General features: G+C 48.9%; 1 long non-coding RNA gene across 1 annotated transcript in view; it reads left to right on the plus strand.

Moving 5' to 3' along the window:
• The first annotated feature begins 5650 nt into the window (after positions 1-5650).
• LOC120406814 overlaps positions 5651-23802 on the plus strand; it is a 51398-nt gene continuing 33246 nt past the window's right edge. Inside the window, exons 1-2 of the long non-coding RNA XR_005599605.1 lie at positions 5651-5892; positions 11295-11396. This is a non-coding gene — a long non-coding RNA (uncharacterized LOC120406814). The remainder of the gene's footprint in view (positions 5893-11294; positions 11397-23802) is intronic.

Here is a 23802-nt window from a genome sequence, read left to right on the forward strand (position 1 = left end):
GAAAGGCTTTGGGCCTTGATTCAGCAAAACACCTTAAGGAGGCATTGAAATCTTAAAGTTAAGTGCCCAGGGCCACCCAGAGAATTCAGGGGGCCTGGGGTCTTTGGCGGCGGGGGGCCCCCACTTCGGCGGTAATTTGGCGGCAGGGGGTCCTTCCGCTCTGGGACCCGCGGCGGGGGAATCTCTGGGGGACTGAGCCCTGTGAGTTTTTTGGGCCCCCGGAGCGAGTGAAGGACCCCGCTCCAGGGGCCCCAAAAAACTTGTGGGGGCCCCTGCAGGGCCCAGGGCCTGGGGCAAATTGCCCCTCTTGCCCCTCCCTCTGGGTGGCCCTGTAAGTGCCTTCCTCAAGGTTTTGATGAACCTCTACAAGGCATGTGAGTGTCTATTTGATTTTCATGATCAGATAAGTTGACAGGCTGCTGTCACAGAATCATAGAATCTCAGGGTTGGAAGGGACCTCAGGAGGTCATCTAGTCTAACCCCCTGCTCAAAGCAGGACCAAACCCAACTAAATCATCCCAGCCAGGGCTTTGTCAAGCCTGACCTTAAAAACCTCTAAGGAAGGAGATTCCACCACCTCCCTAGGTAACCCATTCCAGTTCTTCACCACCCTACTAGTGAAAACGTTTTTCCTAATGTCCAACTAAACCTCCCCCCCTGCAACTTGAGACCATTACTCCTTGTTCTGTCATCTTCTACCACTGAGAACAGTCTAGATCCATCCTCTGTGGAACCCCCTTTCAGGTAGCTGAAAGCAGCTATCAAATCCCCCCTCATTCTTCTCTTCTGCAGGCTAAACAATCCCAGTTCCCTCAGCCTCTCCTCATAAGTCATGTGCTCCAGCCCCCTAATCATTTTTGTTGCCCTTCGCTGGACTCTCTCTAATTTATCCACATCCTTCTTGTAGTGTGGGGCCCAAAACTGGACACAGTACTCCAAATGAGGCCTCACCAGTGCTGAATAGAGGGGAATGATCACATCCCTCGATCTGCTGGAAATGCCCCTACTTATACAACCCAAAATGCCATTAGCCTTCTTGGCAACAAGGGCACACTGTTGACTCATATTCAGCTTTTCGTCCACCATAACCCCTAGGTCCTTTTCTGCAGAACTGCTGCCCAGCCATTCGGTCCCTAGTCTGTAGCAGTGCATGGGATTCTTCCGTCCTAAGTGCAGGACTCTGCACTTGTCCTTGTTGAACCTCATCATATTTCTTTTGGCCCAATCCTCTAATTTGTCTAGGTCCCTCTGTATCCTATCCCTATCCTCCAGCGTATCAACCACTCCTCCCAGTTTAGTGTCATCTGCAAACTTGCTAAGGGTGCAGTCCACACCATCCTCCAGATCGTTAATGAAGATATTGAACAAAACCGGCCCCAGCACCGACCCTTGGGGCACTCCACTTGATACCGGCTGCCAACTAGACATGGAACCATTGATCACTACCTGTTGAGCCCGACCATCTAGCCAGTTTTCTATCCACCTTACTGTCCATTCATCCAGCCCAGACTTCTTTAACTTGCTGGCAAGAATACTATGGGAGACTCTATCAAAAGCAGCAAAGAATCCTGTGGCACCTTATAGACTAACAGACGTTTTGCAGCATGAGCTTTCGTGGGTGAATACCCACTTCTTCGGATGCAAGTGGTGGAAATTTCCTGGGGCAGGTATATATAAGCAAGCAAGAAGCAAGCTAGAGATAACGAGGTCAGATCAATCAGGGAGGATGAGGCCCTGTTCTAGCAGTTGAAGTGTGAAAACCAAGGGAGGAGAAACTGGTTCTGTAATTGGCAAGCCATTCACAGTCTTTGTTTAGTCCTGAGCTGATGGTGTCAAATTTGCAGATGAACTGGAGCTCAGCAGTTTCTCTTTGAAGTCTAGTCCTAAAGTTTTTTTGCTGTAGGATGGCCACCTTAAGATCTGCTATAGTGTGGCCAGGGAGGTTGAAGTGTTCTCCTACAGGTTTTTGTATATTGCCATTCCTAATGTCTGATTTGTGTCCATTTATCCTTTTCCTTAGAGACTGTCCAGTTTGGCCAATGTACATAGCAGAGGGGCATTGCTGGCATATGATGGCATATATTACATTGGTGGAAGTGCAGGTGAATGAACCGGTGATGTTGTGGCTGATCTGGTTTGGTCCTGCGATGGTGTTGCTGGTGTAGATATGTGGGCAGAGTTGGCATCGAGGTTTGTTGCATGGATTGGTTCCTGAGCTAGAGTTACTATGGTGCGGTGTGCAGTTGCTGGTGAGAATATGTTTCAGGTTGGCAGGTTGTCTGTGGGCAAGGACTGATCTGCCACCCAAGGCCTGTGAAAGTGTGGGATCATTGTCCAGGATGGGTTGTAGATCCCTGATGATGCGTTGTAGGGGTTTTAGCTGGGGACTGTATGTGATGGCCAGTGGAGTCCTGTTGGTTTCTTTCTTGGGTTTGTCTTCCAGTAGGAGGCTTCTGGGTACACGTCTGGCTCTGTTGATCTGTTTCCTTATTTCCTCGTGTGGGTACTGTAGACTTGAGAATGCTTGGTGGAGATTTTCTATCAAAAGCTTTGCTAAAGTCCAGAAATAGCACATCCACTGCTTTCCCCTCATCCACAGAGCCAGTAATCTCATCATAGAAGGCAATTAGGTTAGTCAGGCATGATTTGCCCTTGGTGAATCCATGCTGACTGTTCCTGATCACTTTCCCCTCCTTTAAGTGGTTCAGAATTGATTCCTTGAGGACCTGTTCCATGATTTTTCCAGGGACTGAGGTGAGACTGACTGGCCTGTAGTTCCCTGGATCTTCCTTCTTCCCTTTTCTAAAGATGGGCACTACATTAGCTTTTTTCCAGTCATCTGGGACCTCCCCCGATTGCCATGATTTTTCAAAGATAATGGCCAATGGCTTTGCAATCTCATCGGCCAACTCCTTTAGCACCCTCGGATGCAGTGCATCCGGCCCCATGGACTTGTGCTTGTCCAGCTTTTCTAAATAGTCCCGAACTACTTCTTTCTCCACAGAGAGCTGGTCACCTCCTCCCCATACCGTGCTGCAGAGTGCAGCTGTCTGGGAGCTGACCTTGTCTGTGAAGACAGAGGCAAAAAAAGCATTGAGTACACTAGCTTTCTCCACATCCTCTGTCACTAGGTTCCCTCCCTCATTCAGCAAGGGGCCCACACTTTCCTTGACTTTCTTCTTGTTGCTAACATACCTGAAGAAACCCTTCTTGTTACTCCTAACATCTCTGGCTAGCTGCAACTCCCAGTGTGATTTGGCCTTCCTAATTTCACACCTGCGTGCCTGAGCAATACTTTTATACTCCTCCCTGGTTATTTGTCCATTCTTCCACTTCTTGTTGTAAGCTGTTTTTTTGTGTTTAAGACGAGCAAGGATTTCACTGTTAAGCCAAGCTGGTCGCCTGCCATATTTACTTTTCTTCCTACACATCGGAATGGTTTGTTCCTGCAACCTCAATAAGGATTCTTTAAAATACAGCCAGCTTTCCTCGACTCCTTTCCCCATCATGTTGTTCTCCCAGGGGACCTTGCCCATCAGTTCCCTGAGGGAGTCGAAGTCTGCTTTTCTGAAGTCCAGGGTCTCTGTTCTACTGCTCTCCTTTCATCCTTGTGTCAGGATCCTGAACTCGACCATCTCATGGTCACTGCCTCCCAGGTTCCCATCCACTATTGCTTCCTCCACTATTTCTTCCCTGTTTGTGAGCAGCAGGTCAAGAAGAGCTTTTCCCCTAGTTGGTTCCTCCAGCACTTGCACCAGGAAATTGTCCCCTACACTTTCCAGAAACTTCCTGGATTGTCTGTGCACTGCTGTATTGCTCTCCCAGCAGATATCAGGGTGATTAAAGTCACCCATGAGAACCAGGGCCTGTGATCTAGCAACTTCTGTTAGTTGCTGGAAGAAAGCCTCGTCCACCACATCCCCCTGGTCCGGTGGTCTGTAGCAGACTCCCACCACGACATCACCCTTGTTGTTCATACTTCTAAATTTAATCCAGAGACTCTCAGGTTTTTCTGCAGTTTCATACAGGAACTCTGAGCAGTCATACTGCTCTCTTACATACAATGCAACTTCCCCATCTTTTCTGCCCTGCCTGTCCTTCCTGAACAGTTTATATCCATCCATGACAGTACTCCAATCATGTGAGTTATCCCACCAAGTCTCTGTTATTCCAATTACATCATAATTCCTTGACTGTGCCTGGACTTCTAGTTCTCCCTGCTTGTTCCCTAGGCTTCTTGCATTTGTGTATAACACAAATTGGTCAAATCTGGTCTCGGTCTTGTTAAAGCCATACAAATTTCTCCATCTGCTTTCCCCCGAATAAATGCTTCCAGTCTCTCTTCTCAAAAAGAGCCAGCCAGGTACTTTACATCCAGACTGTGAATTCTTGCAGCTGTCAGTACAGAGCTGGTTAGCTGAGATCCCTGCTTAGCTACGCGTCGGTTGTACAGATGTCACAGCCCGGGATGAGAACACTGGCTGGGTTTAAAGGTGCTGCGTGCTTGGTATTGCGATCGCGGTGGCGGTGACTCACTTGCTGTGTTCTGAAAGCTTTTGAATCTGCTCTCCGTTCTTCCAAAACCATATTGGTTCAAGGCTTTCTGGTGTCCTTCAATGTTGGGCCAGTACTGTGTGTTTACACTGAGGCCTTGCTCCTGTACCTGAATCCATATCTAGCCAGGTGCCTGTACCTGTCTGGAGCTTGCGTGGGGGCCAGTATCTATCTGCTCATGTCACCTTGGCTACTCTCAAAGAAGGACTGGGCACCTGATAAGTCTTCCAGTATGTTCAGGGCTGTTCTAGAGAGGATGGCGACCAATTGCTCTCCATGTCCACCGAAGGCTGGGCTAGAGGCAGTGGGCTGAATCTGCAGCAAGGGGGATTTAGGTTGGAGAGTAGGGAAAACTTTCAAACTACAAGGGTAGTTACGCTGTGAGAGACGGGAATCCCCATCACTGGAGGTTTCTTAAGAGCGGGTTGGAGAAATACCCATCTGAGATGGGCTAGCACAGGTGCCGGCTTCCCCCTTGTCCCAAGGGTGGTCAACCCCTGCTCAGCTCCAGGCCCTGCCCCCACTCCACCCCCCCAAGCCCCCACCCCCTGCTCTGCCTCTTTCTGCTCCCACTCCGCCCCGCCCCGTCCCACCCAGTTCTGCTGCCCCCCATCCCTGGGGCCTCCTGCTCGTCTTGGAACAGCTGATCACAATGAGCGGGGGGCAGGGGGGAGCAGGGCTGCCCAGAGGATTCAGGGGGCCTGGGGCAATGCGGGGGAGCTGTGGCACTTGTACTCACTTGGCGACGGCCCGGGTCTTCAGCGGCATTTTGGCAATGGGGGGGCCCTTCATTGCGGCCAAAGACCCAGACCACCACCGGGTCAGGGCTCACTGGGCCCCTGTGGGGACCAGGGCAAATTGCCTATCTTCCCCCCCACCCCGCTTTGGGCGGCCCTGGGGGGGAGGGGAGGAGCTGGCTGCCGGTGGGTCCCAAGCATCCGCTAACTTTTTTCCCTGTGGATGCTCCTTTGTGGGCTAGGTTTCTTTGGTCCTGCCTCAGAGCCGGGGGCTGGACTTGGTGATTTCTTGAGATGCCTTCTAGCCCTGCATTGCTCTGATTGCAGGACTGACTATGTATTTCTTTAACAGATTTAGCTGTTCCTAGCTATGCCCCAAGCACTTCATCCAATGCTTGCTGAGGTGGTTCTCCGCCGTGAATCGAATGCTAGCTGAGGGCTAATGTAGTTTCTCACAGTATCTCCAAGTTCCAGGGACATGGAAGAGGCAAAGAATGCTAAATAACACAGCAGTGGCTCCCGTAACGCAGCAGAATTCTCGTTGGCGCGTGCGGACCTGGCAGGATTGCGCTGCCACGGGAGGATCCAAACTTCCCTTGAGGTAGGAGCAGTTCAGGTGTGGGGTTCAGTCTGGGCTCGCCCCCAGGGTAAAGCTACTGATACTGGAGTGGCTGTCGCAGACGGGGCTCTGCTTTGCCAGGCACTGCAGAGGAACTCTAGGGTTGATTGGTGCTGTTGAGTTTATTAGCCAATCACCTTTAAGCCATCCTTGTAGAATGAATAGGTAATTCTGTCTCGCTATGACAATTCCAGAGGGAAGCTAAACGTTCTGAAGTGAATTTGAAGGTTTAGTGTAACTTCTCTACAACTGTCTAGCTTATTTTAGGTATTTATATGGTTCCTATCACTGTGATCTGATTGCCTCACACTCTTTAATGTATTCATCCTCACAACACCTCTGTGAGGTGGGGTAGTGCTATTGATCCGGTTGTCCAGATGGGAAACTGCGGCACGGAGGCTAAGTGACTTGCCTGAGGTCACACAGGAAGTCTGTGGCAGAGTTGGGCCTTGAACGTAGATTTCCCAAGTCCTAAGCTAGTGCCTTAACCACCTCCTCTCTATTTAGGATGACCAGATCACAACACTAAAATAGGGTTGCTGTCAGTGGGGTGCTGTCAGCCCCGCCCACAGTCCACCCCCACTCTGCCCCAGGTCCTATCCCCGGCCCCCTGCTGGCTTTCTGTGTCCCTCCTCAGTCCCCCACCCACTGCTCGCCTCTTCACCCTTCTCACCCACCGCTCATTCCTATGGCACCGACTTCCCCTCTGCCAGATGGGTGCTTGCCCACCCCCCACGTCTTCCCGCCCAAGCATCTGTCCTCGCTCCGCCCCCTTCCCCAAATCCCTGCCCCTGCCCTGCCTCTTCTCCGCCTCCTCCCCTGAGCACGCCACATCCCCGCTCCTCCTTCCTGGAAAGCGCTAAGTGCCGCCAAGCAGCTGTTAGGCAGCAGGAAGCGCTGGGAGTGTGGGGAGGAGCGGGGACATGGCACGCTGGAGGGACGGGGGAGAAGGAGGTGAGGTGGGGGGGAGCCTGGCTGCAATTTTTCCCCGTGTAGGGTGACCAGATCTCCCGATTTTATAGAGACGGTCCTGATTTTTGGGTCTCTTTCTTATATAGGCTCCTATTAGCCCCCCCATCCCCGTCCCAATTTTTCACATTTGCTGTCTGGTCACTCCTACTCCCATGGGTGTTCCATGCAGAAAAGGACCTAGGGGTTACGGTGGACGAAAAGCTGAATATGAGTCAACAGTGTGTTCTTGTTGCCAAGAAGGCTAATGGCATTCTGGGTTGTATAAGTAGGGGCATTTCCAGCAGATCGAGGGATGTGATCATTCCCCTCTACTCAGCACTGGTGAGGCCTCATTTGGAGTACTGTGTCCAGTTTTGGGCCCCACACTACAAGAAGGATGTGGATAAATTGGAGAGAGTCCAGCGGAGGGCAAGAAAAATGCTTAGGGGGCTGGAGCACATGACTTATGAGGAGAGGCTGAGGGAACTGGGATTGTTTAGCCTGCAGAAGAGAAGAATGAGGGGGGATTTGATAGCTGCTTTCAACTACCTGAAAGGGGGTTCCAAAGAGGATGGATCTAGACTGTTCTCAGTGGTAGAAGATGACAGAACAAGGAGTAATGGTCTCAAGTTGCAGAGGGGGAGGTTTAGGTTGGACATTAGGAAAAACGTTTTCACTAGTAGGGTGGTGAAGAACTGGAATGGGTTACCTAGGGAGGTGGTGGAATCTCCTTCCTTAGAGGTTTTTAAGGTCAGGCTTGACAAAGCCCTGGCTGGGATGATTTAGTTGGGTTTGGTCCTGCTTTGAGCAGGGGGTTGGACTAGATGACCTCCTGAGGTCCCTTCCAACCCTGAGATTCTATGATTCTATGGAGTCGGCACCTCCCTTCCGCTCGCCTCCTTACCTGAATATCGGGACAAATGGCGTCCCGATCACACATTGAGCGGGACGTGGGACAAAGGGTTAAATATCGGGACATCTGGTCACCCTACCGCTATTGATGTCCTCGGTCTTTGATGTAGTAAGTTTTCCCAATCTCTACGATAGGCTTGTATGTAGCGCTCAAGAAATGGCTTGTAATAGTTCTGCGCTTCCTTTAGCGCTGTGATCGTTGTGCTCCAGGTGTTGTATCTGGGCACTAGGGTGCCAACCCAGCCTAACGCTTAAGCACATGCTTGCTAAAAATACTGCCTACAATTCGAGGAGCTCTGGCTCCAGCAGGGCTGTGAGCAGGGCGGGGCGAGCAGGGCAGCTGCCCAGGGTGCAAAGCCATGGGGGTGCGGGGTGGAAAAGTAAAGAAAAATGCCAGTAGGATTTGCAAATATGCTTGCTTACCCCAGATGCTAAAATGCCTAGTTACAGCTCCGGGCTCCAGGGTAGCAACCCCTTCTCTGAGCAAGGCCAGCATGGAAACGTGGGGCGGGGAGGGGGAAGGCGCAGCAAAGTCTGAAATGGCAGCGTTGGTGTCTACAGTCTGCTCCCCCTTTCTGCAGCCGACACCGGTGCTGCTGCTGTTCCCCCAGCGCGCCGGCTGGGTGTGAGACACACTTCTCTGTTGCAGGAATGCGATGAGCATGAGCCAGTACAATCGCTCCGTTTTCTATTTAACGTTCTGATGAAATACAGATTTAAAGAGGCAAGAACTCTGCCTCCAGGCAAAGCCCTTGTTCATCCCAGTGCCAAGCTTCATAACCATAACTACTGGTCCCCATTTCTGTGACAAGAGGGATATAATGGAAGTGCTGACAAAGATGCTAGTGTGAATGGGACCAGCATTGGGGTGTTTGCATCAAACGCTCCAGCACTGGTATTGGTACACCTGGTAAGTGTAAACAGCGCTATCTCGGAAGCTGATGGTATCTATTACTGATTTGAAAAGCATCATATAAATAATGTGAAATCTCCAATTTGCACCTCTGAGTAGGTTGTGTGTGTGTTGTGTATGCACTCTTCTTTAATTTCAGCTTAATTTGAAATGAATATCTGTTTGTCTGGAATAAAGACACATTTCACCTTTGGAGGGGAGCGGGGAACATCTTTGCATGACTACACAGTTGGCGGTTTGAGGACACGGAGTTGCAAATCAAATAGAAGGGTCATTACACATAATGAAGGGACTTTACAGGGAGGCGCTAAACGATGTACTGTATATGTTTATGGGAACTGTAGATGGCTGAGAGAAAGCCACACGTGTGTGAGACAAAGGGCAATGCTGAATTAAAACGCACCTTCTAGCAACCATTTCCATAATACTCTAAAGAAAATGATTTCCTGTTTTTGCTGGGAAAAATGTTGTTAATTCATTTGTCTAGCAAATTATATAATTACGGTCTCACGCACAGCAGCTGCGAGGAAGCTGCAGACAACTGGAGAGCCAAGTAACCTTTAACTGAGTTTGCTGCTAATTATAAAACTGAAGTCCAGAACCCAGCAAGCTTTAAGTGAGGCCTTCGTAGTCTCTGAACAAGAGAAATTCCTCTGGAGGCTCCATGGACAAAACGAAGCGCTGAAGGATAATTATGGTTCACCTGAACAGCGGTTCCTTTGGCAGAAAGCTTCAGGACGTTGTCAGCTTCAAAAGCCTGTTTTGTAAGGAGCGGCTTCCTCACCGCTTCTACTAACACCTTAGATTGAAACTGAAATTTGACTTTTTGCCAGCTACGCTGTTAGTGTTCAACATTTCCCTCCACTTGGGCAGGGTGGAGATTGGGCAGTTTCACGTTGTTCTCACAGCCTGGTGACAGCTGCAGCTTCAGCTTGTCTCACCCTTGTGTGCATGCCCACCCCACCCAGGTAAAAAAATACCCAGTGGAAACACTTGCCCATGTGGTGCTAGTTTCTGGGCATTATGGCTTGTTCTAGGTGGAGCGCCGTTTCTCTTACAGTGAAGGGTGTGGTCACACCCAGGAGTGTGTGAGGTTTAACCCAACCCATAACAATACCAAGGGGATGGGTACTCTAGGAGAAGCCATATTCCCCTTGGTATTGTTATGGGTTGGGACGCTGGGACCACCTTCTTTAAAATTCTGCTACTTAATTGAAGGGAGGGTTGGGCTGATACCTCTCTCTGGTGGAGTTGCTCATTCTCTAGATGTTGCAATGTTGCCTGACTGTCTGACTGACAGGGTGCTAGTGGACCTTGGTGAATGAGGGGTGTAACTGTGCCTCAGTGGGTCACAACTGAGAATACCAAATTCAGGACAAACCCCTGAAAAATAGGGCAGACACACCCCAAAACTGGTGGTTATTCTCCCATGAGATATACCAAACTAGCAACAAAAGTAAACTTCTGTCTCATCACACTGGCTAACGAGTAGTCAGAAAAGCTGTTTCCTTCGGTATCCCAGTCCTTGTAGCGCCACCAAAAACACTAGACTTAAAGATGAGTGGTTCTTTAAAACCAATTTAATCAGATGAAAGGTTCTTCTGATCCCAAAGGACCAGCCACACACCCAGGTCACTATACAACTCTAGGGTGACCAGACAGCAAATATGAAAAATGGGGACAGGGGTGAGGGGTAACAGGAGCCTATATAAGAAAAAGACCCAAAAATCAGGACTGTCCCTATAAAATCAGGACATCTGGTCACCCTATACAACTCAGATCTTACCCAATAATCACGCTGTTGCCAAATCCTTTAGTATCTAAAATCTAAAGGTTTATTCATAAAAAGAAAGACAGGTGAGAGTTAAAATTGGTTAAAGGAATCAAATTCAGTAATTGCAAAGTTCTTGGATCAGGCTTGTAGCAGTGATGGAATAAACTGCTGGCTTTAGTCAAGTCTCTGGTTGCTTCCAAATCACTGGAGGATCCTCCAGTCCATTGGTTAGATGCTCCCATTAGAATAAGTTCATAGTCCAGAGGTTTGATCAGGAAAGAGGCAAAATGGAACTGTTTCTAGGGCCTTTTATAGATCCTGCCAAGTGAAGAGAATCCCATTGTTCTCACTGTGGAAAATTACAGGTAACAAGATGGTGTTTGCAGTCATGTGAGCAAGTCACATGTCCATGCACGGTTTTGCTTAGTCATAGCAGAAGCCATTACCTAAACTCCAGATGGAACATTCACAGGAAAGTCCATTCATTAAGTGGTGCACTGTGAGTTAAGTGTGCCTTGATGAGCCACTTGATTTGAATAGTTCCTTCAAGATGTCCAGGCTAAATACCTTGTGGGTGTTAACCCAGGAGCAAACATATTTGAAATCCAGGTATAGAGCCAATGCTCACAACTTCAAATACAAAAATGATACATGCTTACAAATAGCACAATCATATTTAGCATCTTCCATCGACCCCTTACTTGACATCATTTGTACAAGATTTGTTACAATTATAGAACAGTGGTAACAACAATTATTTTACATGGTCATATTTAATATCAGTTAATGTCCCAAGGGGTTAACCTCAGCTCCCTGCTTGCTCTCTTGATACAGATGCTGGGGGAAGGACTGCAAACTGGCTGCCTGGGAGATGGTCTTGTGCCTTTGGGAAGGTAGAACTTCATGTCTACACACCTTGTTTGGCGTTGAACAGTGGTATGTTCTGCGCACTCTTTTTAAAGGAGGAAGTCTTGCTGGCTTTCTTATCTGGAGTGATGCCACTTGTCCTTGGCCTCTGAGCTCTAATACAAAGGGTTTCTCATAGCTTACTGGGTGATGGTGATTTCTGTGGCAGCCTCTTGTTACAACAGTGGTGGCAAATCACGGGCATCTTATTCCTACTGAGATGAGTGGCCTTGGGGTGCTGCTGTTGCTATGGGCTTCGAAACCCACACTTGGGGAGAGACTCCAAAGTCTGCGGGGTTGGCATCCCTGCTGATAGTCCCCGGACAATTATGGCCGTAGTAATAGAGTGAACAAGCTTTCCCACATGGCTTTGCCATAGCCTCTTCCTTCTAACTTGCAGCAAGATCAGATTTCTGCTATTCCAGACTGGGGCTTCTCTAAGCTTGGCTTTGTGACATGGCTGAACGTTCACTTGTAAGTAGATCGAAAGGACCAATTTCATTTGCAAACTAAAACAGGTGAACTTCTATTGCTGCCCCCACTGGAGTTTCTGTGATGCTCTTGTTTCCCTGAAATCAATGGGTGGTAACATGTACCTTGTACAATCCATGCCCCAGCAGACGCACTTGATGTGTTGGCAGTGATGGAACTAAACTCCAGTTCGCAAATGTGTTAAACTGGTTTATTAACCAACTGCCCCGGCAGTCACTCTGTGTCATGCTGTTTCCATTAATGTGTCATCGTTTGGGAAATGAAATTGCTGTAGCTAGCTGTCCAAAGTGACAGCCTCCTTCCTACTGGTGGTATAATGTTTCCATGAAAAACAAGAACCAAAACGGTAGCTCTAGGTCAACGTCTCCATTACAAACATTGCCGCCATCAGTAGTTAGAACAGCAGTAATCTTGGGGCAAAGCTACCATCCATGCTGAACGTGGTCCAGCACCACCGCTGATGGAGAATGAACAAAGGTGGAGATTTAGCAAGGGGTTTAATGAAAGCCATGCTACCGAGAACCTGCCCACATCCTGCTAAGGCACGGTGCACCTTCCCCCTCACCAAACTAAACACTGTTAGTGGCTTATGCCTGTCTACATTCGACCGTCTGGTCCTGACTAGTAACCTGGCTCGTCAAGGGAGTCCATCCAGTTGAGTCTGTTTTAGGTTGGCTTAAGTTTGGGGGTGATGTGTGGACATATTCATGATGTGGGTGGGAGAAGGCAAAAGGATCAGTAGTTTTGAGCAGCCTATTCTTGTTTTTCAACCTCTTAGAGATTCACGTGTAGCAGTGCTCAGAATTTCAGAGTGCGCTGTCTGAAGTACTGTGGGGCTGGCAGAAACAGAACAGCAACAAGCGCCATTCTGCCCTCGTTACCATGCCAGCTGCTGAAGATTTACAAAGCCTGCAGCAAATAATGCTGCATATGAAAATGCGTGAGAAAAGCCCCAGTTGTTTTTAAATAGCTTCTGGATTCCCTAAAGCAGGAAACTCATTGTCATGTTTAATCTATAACCTAATTGTTGAGGTGAGCGATGGTGGCTCTGATTCCCACCGCTGCCCTGTCCGAGGGCGTGGGGATGGATTTATGCCATGCATGCGCTCAGCCTCTAACAGGTTGAGTTCAAGACTTCTGTCATATCTAAACAACCACCTGTTTGCCTTCCCTTGCCACTGCCCAGCAAATGCTGCAGATTCTGCCCTGTTCCTCTATTGTGTAATTATTGGGGTGACTCTGTACCCCAAGCCCGTAGGGTGCTGGTAGTGTCTTGTGTGCCGTGTCTTGAAGGCAAGCACTATCGCCTCTTCAGCTCCGAGGCCTTGTGGGTGCTAGCCTGGTGGGGCCCAGTAACCCCTCAGACACATGCTGAAGGGAAATAGTATTTTAGGAGGGCTGGCAGGAAAGGGAAAGGTTGCAAATACCCTAGATGCCGAGGCTCTAACAGTGACAGTTCAAAGTGAGTAATAGCAAGGAGGGTTTGGATCCCTCAGGCTGCCCACCCAAGAGATAAGGCTGGGGTGCCCGCTCCACTCATCTCTGTTCAAGCAAATAAGGGCTTGTGGGTTTCCCAGCCAGGCTCAGTGTCTCCCTGGGGGGCCCCTCTGCACTGGCTCGCTGCCCAGCTGCTGCTGCTCCTCCATAATTTCCACACACACCTGTAACCAGCTGTACTAGCCGGCGGTGGGGAGGGGGCTGATGGGAGTTGTAGTCCCTTGCTAGCAGATCTCTCAATTGATTTTCTATCCTGTATAGAGATGGGACTGAGCCAAACACTTGTTTCCTGTAATAGAGGGTCTTATACAGGTACTCCTCGCTTAACGTTGTAGTTATGTTCCTGAAAAATGTGACTTTAAGTGAAACGATGTTAAGCGAATCCAATTTCCCCATAAGAATTAATGTAAATGAGGGGGTTAGGTTCCAGGGACTTTTTTTCACCAGACAAAAGACTACACACACACGCACTCTATACGTTTTAAACAAACAATTTAACACTGGTACACAGTGATGATGATTGTGAACCTTGGTTTAGGTGGAGGAGTCGGAGGGTGGGATATTGCCCTTACTGCTAAATGATGAACTAGCAGTTGGCTGAGCCCTCAAGGGTTAACTCTCACACTCTACAAGGCAGCAGGAATGGGGGGAGAAATGCACATTTCCCCTTTAAAGACACTGCCTTGTTAATTAGATCAGCTTGCTGAGACTGCAGCTGCTGCAAGCTCTCTCTATCCTGAGCCCTGGTGTGTGTCCCCCTGCTCTGTGGAAGATGGGGGTAAGTGGAGTGCAGGAGCAGGGGGAGGGGGACACCCTGACATTAGCCCCCCTCTTCCTTCCCTCCCCCCCACCCCCAAGCAAGCAGGAGTCTCGGGGAGCAGCTCCAAGGCAGAGGGCTGGAGCAGCACATGGCAGTGGGGGGAGGCACAGCTGAACTACCTGGCAATTGATAGCCTGCTGGGCAGCTACTGCACAGGGAACTTAGGGGAGCGGGGAGCTGATAGGGGGGCTGCCGGACCACCCTGGTTCCAAGCCCCCACCAGCGAGCTGCAACGGGCTGCTCTTCCTGCAAGCAGTGGACAAAGCAGGCGGCTGCCAAACAACATTAGAAGGGAGCATTGCACAACTTTAAATGAGCATGTTCCCTAATTGATCAGCAACAAAACAATGTTAACCGGGACGACTTTAAGTGAGGTGTTACTGTATCTGGGTTTCAAGGTTCATGTTAAAGAAATGGGCTACTTCCCAAATTTCTTTGAACACTCTCCACATCTGTGGCAAAGCACTCAGGCAACTTTCCCTAGTGCACCAGGGACGCCACGGGGCAGCATAGGGCTATCCGAGCCTTTGTGGCTTCTTTGAAGCCTTTGAGCCATCATAAGGGGCTGCAGGAACTGAGTCCTGTCTGTAGCCAAAGTAAGTGGTGATCAGTGTGTGCTACTCCCAAGGGCTGGATCTCGACTGGTAAAATTGAAGCCTGTGATCCAGCACCACTGCAGCTCCAGTGGTATCCGAGGCAGGAGTGTGATGTAGACAGGTGGCTGGAATTCTTACCACCTTACTGTCCACTCCTGCCCAGTTTTCCTTGGCAGTAAAAACACCCGTGCTAGGCTGTGATGACCCTAGGCTGCCGCCATGGCTACAACTGATGGCAAATCAGGCCTCAGAGCCTCTTCCGCCTGTAGGAAGGCAAAGGGGTTGGTTGGAAATGGAGAAGGGGGCGACATGGACCCCATCAATGCTACCCAGCCCCCATGTTCTGAAATGGCTTAAGATCCGTCCTCAGACCATCCCTGGTTGTGCTGTGTCTCTGGGGGGTAGTGACAGGGCTTAATGGCTTTTAACAGCAGTTCAGAAAACGTCCCCATCTCCCTAGCTGACCCCGGCCAGTGCTACCTGACACGGCTTGTGGCATTGGAAAAATCCCTCGGGACATGAGATTTTCTGTGTGGCATGGGCCTAAACCTTCTGGCTAGCTGTAGGGCTCCTGTGAGGTTAAGGACCCAGCTTATTCTTTTATGTGCTGTTGCTCAGGGTGAATCTCTCTCTAGGAACAAATCTCCTTTTGCTTTCGTGGCTGGGGGGGTCTCACTCACTCGTAGGATGCTGAGGTGGCAGATGCCCTGCTCTGAGGCCTGGGCCTTCGTGCTCGCTAGCATCATTGAGTGAGCAGCTCCATTGGCCGTGGTGCTGCTTTTGAGGTCTGTACTGAAGCTATTGAGTACGTTCACTGTAGAAGTGGCTAACCCCATTGTGATAGGTATGGTGCCCCAAAGAGCTAAATCGATCAGGCCACTGCTGGGGTAAAGGGGTGGCCAAGCTGGGCTGTTTTTAGCTCCAATAAACATGCAGGTTGGCTTGGCCTGTTGAGGTCCTTTTCTTAGCCCTAACTCGTGTTGGATTCAGTGGGTGTCTGGACTAACAGTGGGCTACAGTGAATAACTTTTTATAAAAATCTGTGATGCCAAGTAGCTTTGGGTGTGGGATAGAAAGTCCCATCCAAGAGAGGCAAACTCAATTGGCAAAGGGGATTGTTCTCCAGTGACTTCCTAAAATGACCCCCCAAAACCTCTCTGGTATTATTCCTCAATATGAATGCAGCATGCACAAAATCCAACAGCTGCCAACAACGCAGACTTGAGTGCCTTCTCCTGGCTTAAAATGCAAATTGTTGCTGGCACTTGGCTGCATCTGCAGCTTCTAGGGAGATGATCTAGGTGCCAGGAATAGAGATGGGGCTGCACTGAGGAACAAGAGGAATAGGTTGCACCCCATCTGTCAAATGGAGGAACTAGCAAGACTGCCTTGTCCTCTATGCTCCCCTGCAGAACAGACAGGGCACTCCGGTCTATAAACCTGCAGGGCCATCTGTGTGGAGAGCCCATGGCACTGCACTGCCCTTGGGTTCTCCACCCGTTCCTGTGGCAGCCTGGCTTTCCCACCAGCCATTGCACCCAGAACTCCACTGCTGGTTAGGGTGGGAGGGAAGCTGGCATTGCAATGGGGTCTGTATTGGAGTCCCAGGACAGCATTGTCTTACCGTCGTATTTGCTAGCACTTCTTTTTGGTCCAGTCTAGTTTGCAGTGTGCTGAGCTATGGGGTTTCCATTCTGTTGTTAATGCGCTGTGATCAGAATACAGCAGCTTAAATGAATGTTATTGAATCTTCTGGAAACTGCAAATGTCTTATCAATATGTCCGACCTTGTTCCAGGAGAGGTCACAGAATAGTCTCCTGCTGGCAAGGAACCTTGATGGAATTAAGTCTTGCTGAGATTTTCACTGCATTGTATCCAAGAGTCACTGTTGATAGGTCACCAGAACCCACCTTCCTAGGAACTGTTGTTATATGAGCAGTGGATGCCAGAAAAGGAGACTGTTTTGGTTCTATCTTATTTCTCAAACTGTGTGTTGATCCAAATGAAGGTATCATGTTCCTGCAATATCCTTCAAAGACCTTTTATTGTATTAAGTTTGTGGGCTTGGATTGTATATAACCTTTCCAGGGGGCAGACGTGACTGATGTGAACCTTTTCAAGTCTTTTCAACTGCCAGTCTTTGTCTACATTTGTGGCTGTGTGTACGGTACATGTAGCTACACGCTGCAGGGTAAAGCAGGCTGCATCCACAGGGCAGTGTTTAGCTACACGCAGCAGTGAAAGGCTCTGGCAGTGGGAGGCAGCGGGACACTACACTGCTAAAAACTCACTGCAGTAAGTGTAGACATAACATGCCAGATGCTGTAGTAAGATGAGGCCCTGAGACATAAACCCTGAGGTAATGCTATGAGGCCTGAACTGAAGTAATGGTCAAGATGTTGCTAACATAAAGAAAAGTCAGGCTGTGAGCAGGGCCTGCCTCTGGCTCACAGAAGTTGGCAAGAGCGTATACACGTGTAAGTACTAATAAGGTGAACGTGTGCCAGGATGGCACCCATACAGATAATCGATAACAAGGAACAGGCAGATCCAGTCTAAAGACCGTATAAAAAGACAATATGATGGAAGACCATACGAAAGAGCAATGCAATGGATAGACAATATGAAAGGACAGTACGATGAATAGACAGTATGATGGACAGACTTATTTGTTTGCACCAATCTGCACCATGAGAGAGGCAACACCGTAATGTGTAGAGGGGCTGTACCTCAGTGTGTTCAATGATGCAGAATCTGTTTGCACCTGTGTATAAGAATGCATCGTCTTTGGGCTGGTCTACACTGGGGGGGGTGGGGGTGGTTCGAGCTAAGATACACAACTTCAGCTACGCTATTTGCATAACTGAAGTTCAAGTATCTTAGTTCGACTTACCTGGCAGTCTTCACGGTGGTGAGTCGACTGCCGCGGTGCCCCCATCAACTGCACTTACTCCTCCTGCCATGGTGGAGTACAGGCGTCGATTAGCGGATCGATTTATCGCGTCCAGACGAGACACGATAAATCGATCCCTGATACATCAAACACTACCCACCGATCCAGCGGGTAGTGTAGATGTACCCTTTGTCTGGCCTAGGGGGCAGTGGAAAGTCCCACCACTGACTGAGCCGGTCCATTGTCAGGGGCACATATTTGTAGTATGTTCTGTAGAGTCTGTGGGAAACTTATTATGCTTCATTTGACAATAACCTGGCTGGGCGCCTTCGTACCTTATCAGAGTCTGTGGTCATTGGGGGTTCTCTTGGGGTCTGCTGTGCCAGCGATCTGCAGAGCTGGGGCAGCACACAGGGAGAACGAACACGAACGCAGCCGACTGTTATCAGCATTGAGCAGAGCATCACACTGGTGACATCTGATGACAGATGTCTATGGAATTTGGGGACGTTAAGCAATCCCCAGAAAGAAGTTAATGCGAATTATCCAACGCCAGTTATGCAAAACTCCAACCAGAGCCGTCCCTTGTGTGAATTGAGGTGACCGCTCTGAGCCCCACACTTTGGGGGGCCCCACAGACCAGTGAGAGTGGCCGGTACCTGGGGGGCACAGAGCTGGCAGCATTGCGGGACCCCGGGGGGGGGGGCAAAATTGGCAGCGACATTAAAGCATCGTCACAGCAGTGCTTTAATGTCGCTGCCCCTTTTGCACCCCCCCCATTGGCAGCCTGCTGGAAGGGACCGGGCAGGGCTGCCAATGGCAGGTGCAAAAGGGGCAGCGACGTTAAAGCACTGCCACGGCAATGCTGTGGTAACACTTTAAGGAAAGTCAGTGGTACGGGCCGGTACAGGCGGCTACTTTTGACCGGTGCGCCGTACCAGCCCGTACTGCCTTACTTTCACCCCTGATGCTGTCACAACAGCAGGGGCGGCTCTACAAATCACGCTGCCCCAAGCAGCGCGGAGCGCTGCGCCGCCCTTCCCCGGTCCCGCGGCGGGTCCCCTCTTCCCGCGGCTCCGGTTGAGCTCCTGCCGGCATGCCTGCGGCAAGTCCACCGGAGCCCGGGACCAGCGGACCTGCCGCAGTCATGCCTGCGGGAGCTCAACCGGAGCCGCGGGAAGACGGGACCCGCCGCAGTCATGCCTGCGGCAGGTCCGCTCGTTCCGGGCTCCGGTGGACCTGCCGCAGTCATGCCTGCGGGAGCTCAACCGGAGCCGCGGGAAGACGGGACCCGCCGCAGTCATGCCTGCGGCAGGTCCGCTCGTTCCGGGCTCCGGTGGACCTGCCGCAGGCATGCCGGCGGGAGCTCAACCGGAGCCAAATGCCGCCCCCCCGGGAAACGGCCGCCCCAAGCGCCTGCTTGGTGCGCTGGGGTCTAGAGCCGCCCCTGCACAACAGGTATCTGTGAAGGTGGCGCCACCAATGACCTATTGTCACTCCTGGCTGCAAAACCTGCCTCCACCGCCGATCCTAAGGTGTGTGCTGCACAAAGCACAGCGTCAGCAGCTGTAAATGCTGCATGAAGGCAGCGTATGTGTTTAATTGATGCAAAAAGGTATGTTGATTCAATAATAAAGCTGCATGATAAAGCCCATGAAGTCAGGAGAGGTGATCATTAAAGCTGAACGTCTGACCCTAACCCTACCCCAGGTGCACATGCATTGTACTAGGCCACTATCTGTTTCATAATAAGAAAAATCTAATCCCGCCCTCTCCTCGCTCAGACAGCAGAATCCTTTTGTGCGAAGCTCAGATTGTGCTTTTGTCAGAGACCAACCACGGAGAATTTGTCTGTCAGGGACTTGTTATGGCTCCTAAATGATAGCAGAGTGCTGGTAATAGCCCCGTCGAACCATTTTGAGGCGATCGCTTTTAGCTATAATTCAGGCTGATCCAGCAGAGCGCTTAACACAAGTAACGTTTTGTGGTCTTTAGTCTCTGGGAGCAGGTTTTCTGCACAGGCTAGTATTACACAGGCTCTGCAAGTTTGTCAGGAATCACTTCAGATTAGAAATGCGCCGTTGCTGAATTTGGACGTGATAAACCGGAATAAGATGCAGCACAACTTAACGCAACAGTCCTTGGCCTCATGTGACATGCTGCAAGTTGGGAGAGAGGTTCTGGCTTTCACATTGGATCTCCGCATTAGTAGTTTCAGAGAAAATAGTTGCCAACCTTCTCTAAAACCATTAGGATGAATGGCAGCTTTCTGAGCACCAGGCTGTATCTGTTCATGAGCTGATTGGATTTTGACAGCTTCTGAGTAGCCCGTCATGTCTGTGTCTCGGATCAGTGAGAAGGTGATGGAAAAACTGGAGAGACTGCTTTCACGTGCATCAGAACCACCCCAAATACTGCATCCGCAAAAGAAAACCAAGCCTGAACTGCGATCCTGTATATTACAGGAAATCATAAAACACGTTTTTCCCCCGCTTCTGTGGTCTTGAGCGTATTGTGAAATTAGGAACAGATGGGTATGTTGCTACATGGTGGGAAACTGCTTTACATCCCAGGAGACACTAGGGTTACAGAAATGAACAGGGGCAGTGTAACTATTGATAAAGTAGACGGATCACTGACAAATGCAAGACAAATTGAGGAACAGTGACTTGCTAAGTAAACAATCAGCTTGATAAACTTACATCACCCTTAGCAGAACTTAGCTAAGACACTTGCCCTGCCCTGAAGAGTTTAGTCTAAAGCCAAACACCACCCAGGACAATGCTTCAGCTGATGGAGGGCCAAGGGGTTACTAATGGTGTGTAGGGAGGATGGATTTCACTGGTCTGATTTGTCCACCATCTAACCCTTTTAAACCAACAGATAATTATGATCTAAACCATCTAATTCTTAAAAGGGAACATACACTCAGACCACTGGTATGTGCCCTCAACCGAGCCAAGTCTTCCTTTTCCGTGGGAATATTTGTAATTAAATTAACTCCTCCGACTGTTGAATGTATTGTATGCCGGTTGGTTGTCAGGCTCTGACCCAGAGAGATCTGCATTTCCATTGGTGTATGCATACAGTTTGTGAAGGGCTTTGGTACAAAAACCTGTCTTTTGTAAGTGTAAAATATTAGTAATTACACTTAAAATGCTTTCTCCAGCGGTGTTTAACAGAGTATTTAGAGCTGCTTGTGTCTTGAGCGTGTGATGCGAAAAATCTTTAAAACCTACAATAAAAAACTCAAGGATGACCTGCATGCCCCTGACCTGCAGCATGGATCGCTGTAGTCCAGATTCATTCCACGCATGGACATGCTATGGGTATGAATAGGAGCAGGCAATGAAACACAAATCCATTAGCCCTAAGAGTACTCGCATGGAATCATTTTAGCCTGCTACTCCCGAGATTCTTGCTGTCTAACTGATCTCGTCGGCAAAGAGAGGCCGACTCTTCAGTGTCAAACTTCTGCAGCTTTTTCCCACCAGCAGAACCAGTCTGTCTGAGCAGCTTCCTGCCTGCCTCAGAAGTTGTTCCATGGGGAGTTGTTACTAACTCTTATTACAGGTGGGAGACCGGCGGAAGAGCTGTTACCATCAGGACGTTAATGTCTCTTTCTCAGAAAGGCATTCGTTAAAACCGAGAGGCAGCCTCCTGCCAGACATCAGTCAGCCACTGAGCTATTAACCTACAGCCGAGTGCTGCTTGTGATCTCTTGTTCTGGGGAACTGAATTTGGTCTTGTGCTGAAGCTTTGTAGGCGTGTGTTTGTAACTAGAGCTGGTGGGACGTGTTCTAAGGAAACTGCTGGAATTTGCCGTGCAAGCTGCCCCAGAGCTGCAGCTCCGTTACCTTTGGCAAAGAACGTTGAAAATTGCAGTTTTCATTCCTCATCGGAACAAAATCAAATATCAAAATCCTCCACAAAACAGTTACCTTTCCCCACAGAGCTCTACTGTACTTGTAACCTCTCTGAGTCACCCAAAGGATCCCTTTTCTCCAGCTAAAGAGGGAGCTGGAGTCAATCAGAGATGAGCCAAAGTTCCCCATTCTCCTCTTTGCCTCAGACAATGGTTTAGTGCATAAAGCACTAGACTGGAACTCCAGAGGCCTGGGGTCTATTCCTGGTTCTCCCACTGGCCTGCTGGGTGACCTTGGGCAAGTCACTTCATCTCTGTGTGCCTCCACCGCTTGCCAATCCTGTCTATTCAGGCTGTAAGCTTTTCAGGGCGGGGACGCAACTGTGTATGTACGGTGCCTACCACAATGGGGTCCCAATTTCAGTTGCAGCTTCTATGCACTACTGTAATACTACTGCTATTAATTTTCATCTGCGGGGGGTAAGGAGGGAGGTGGGGCTGTGATTGTGAAATAATTAACTATGGCATATTGCCTATAAACATTTTTTCGTCCTATGAATCATTATCAAGCAATGGATAATTCTATTCCTTACACTAAAAGGCATATAAAATAATGGGCTGGGGGAGGGAATTTCTTGAAGGCTTCAACAACCTTGATTCCTCCTCTACTGATTGTTGCATTATATTTTGCTTTGTAAGATTAATGGAAGTTGTGTCGGAGTCCCCTGTCGTTCTTGGTTATTCGATTTGGTTGAAATTTTCAAACAACTCAAGACCTGTTTAGAACTGGTAGCAAAATACAATTGATCACGTTGGAAGTTCCATGGCAATTGGAAACAAGTGATGAAAAATGAAGCTCAAGTTACACAAGACGTTCCCAGAGCATCCTATCCGATGGAATTTCCATCGGCAAAAAATTGTAAAGAACCACAGACAAATAAATCTTCCCAGTACGGCCAGAAGGAATCATTATGGTTCTGTAGTCTGACCTCTTGCAGAGCATGGGCAATGGAACCTCACCCAATAATTTCTGTATTTAGGCTTTAGTTCAGCCACAAATCGTTGGGCTGTCACTTACAAAGCCATCCAGTCATAAAATCTAAGCTCCTTTCTGTGAACTGGAAAACTGAAGTTTGCTCAGCTCTCTGGCACGTTTTGCAACAATAATGTCTCTGGATAAAGTCCATGGCAGGTAATCATTTTCCCCGCCCCCGCCACACAAACACACCTGAATTGCTCCTGTGGCTTGAATTGAGAATATTTGTGGTGTTCACTTCCTGGTCTAATGTGTGTTGTTTTGTTTTGTTCCTTATTACAGCTGTGTTGTAATTGGCCCAGGTCCCATCGTTTTTAAATTTGGGATCAGCTTGACCTGGATAAAATCCTGGGGATATTCTGAAATGAGACATAAAGGAGAATTTTAAAGCTATACTTAGCTATTTAGGCCTCAATCCAGCAAATTTGTGTTTTATGCATGTATCACAGTAGCATCTAGGAGCCTCACCCATGAATCAGGACCTGTTCTAATATATGGGCCTATACATTTACCCTAATTGTGCGCATAATGATAAAAAGTGAGTAAAGGTCCATAATATATCACAATAACCCCCATCAACATTTGTTCTAGAAAGGTGCAAAAGCAATACAGATAACAAGAAGGCCGACTGACACAACTCAAGGACTGTGTTAAGATCATGCTTGGTAAACAGGAAAGGTGAGGAACTGGAAACCAGTGGACCAAAATTGGTGTGTTAGAAATTAGACCAAACTGGTGGACAAAATAATGAGGAATGGTCTATTCCTCCCATCACTCCCTTTTGGGGTTCTTTAAAGAGAGGCTTTGGGACAAAAATTGGCTACTGAAGTGAGCTTCATCATCATGGCTGCCACCCCCACCATCTCCTGGGACACTTTTCCCTCCTGATCCTGAGACATGTTCAGGCCAGAGAGAGGGAACCTGATAACATCGCCACCGGCTCAGGCTAAATCCAAAATGCCGCCTGGGCTCAGGCCACTTCCAGCTTTTGAGGCCCATAGCCATAATAAAAATAAAAAACGATGACACCTGAAAACAAAATAAGGCATCAAAAAAAGTGAGACATAATTTGAATTTTTTTTATTTAACAAATACTTTTCTAGCCTTTTTCTGTGCACATGCACTAATTATTGAGGAAAAATCCAGCTTTCATTCAATGCTACAGTTGATATTAAGCATGGCGAGCCCATTCAAATGCTCTTGTCCCATAGTTGAACGGTGATAATTCTTTACCTG

The sequence above is a fragment of the Mauremys reevesii genome, linkage group 5 (genome assembly GCF_016161935.1).
Source record: "Mauremys reevesii isolate NIE-2019 linkage group 5, ASM1616193v1, whole genome shotgun sequence".
Lineage (NCBI taxonomy): Eukaryota > Metazoa > Chordata > Testudines > Geoemydidae > Mauremys > Mauremys reevesii.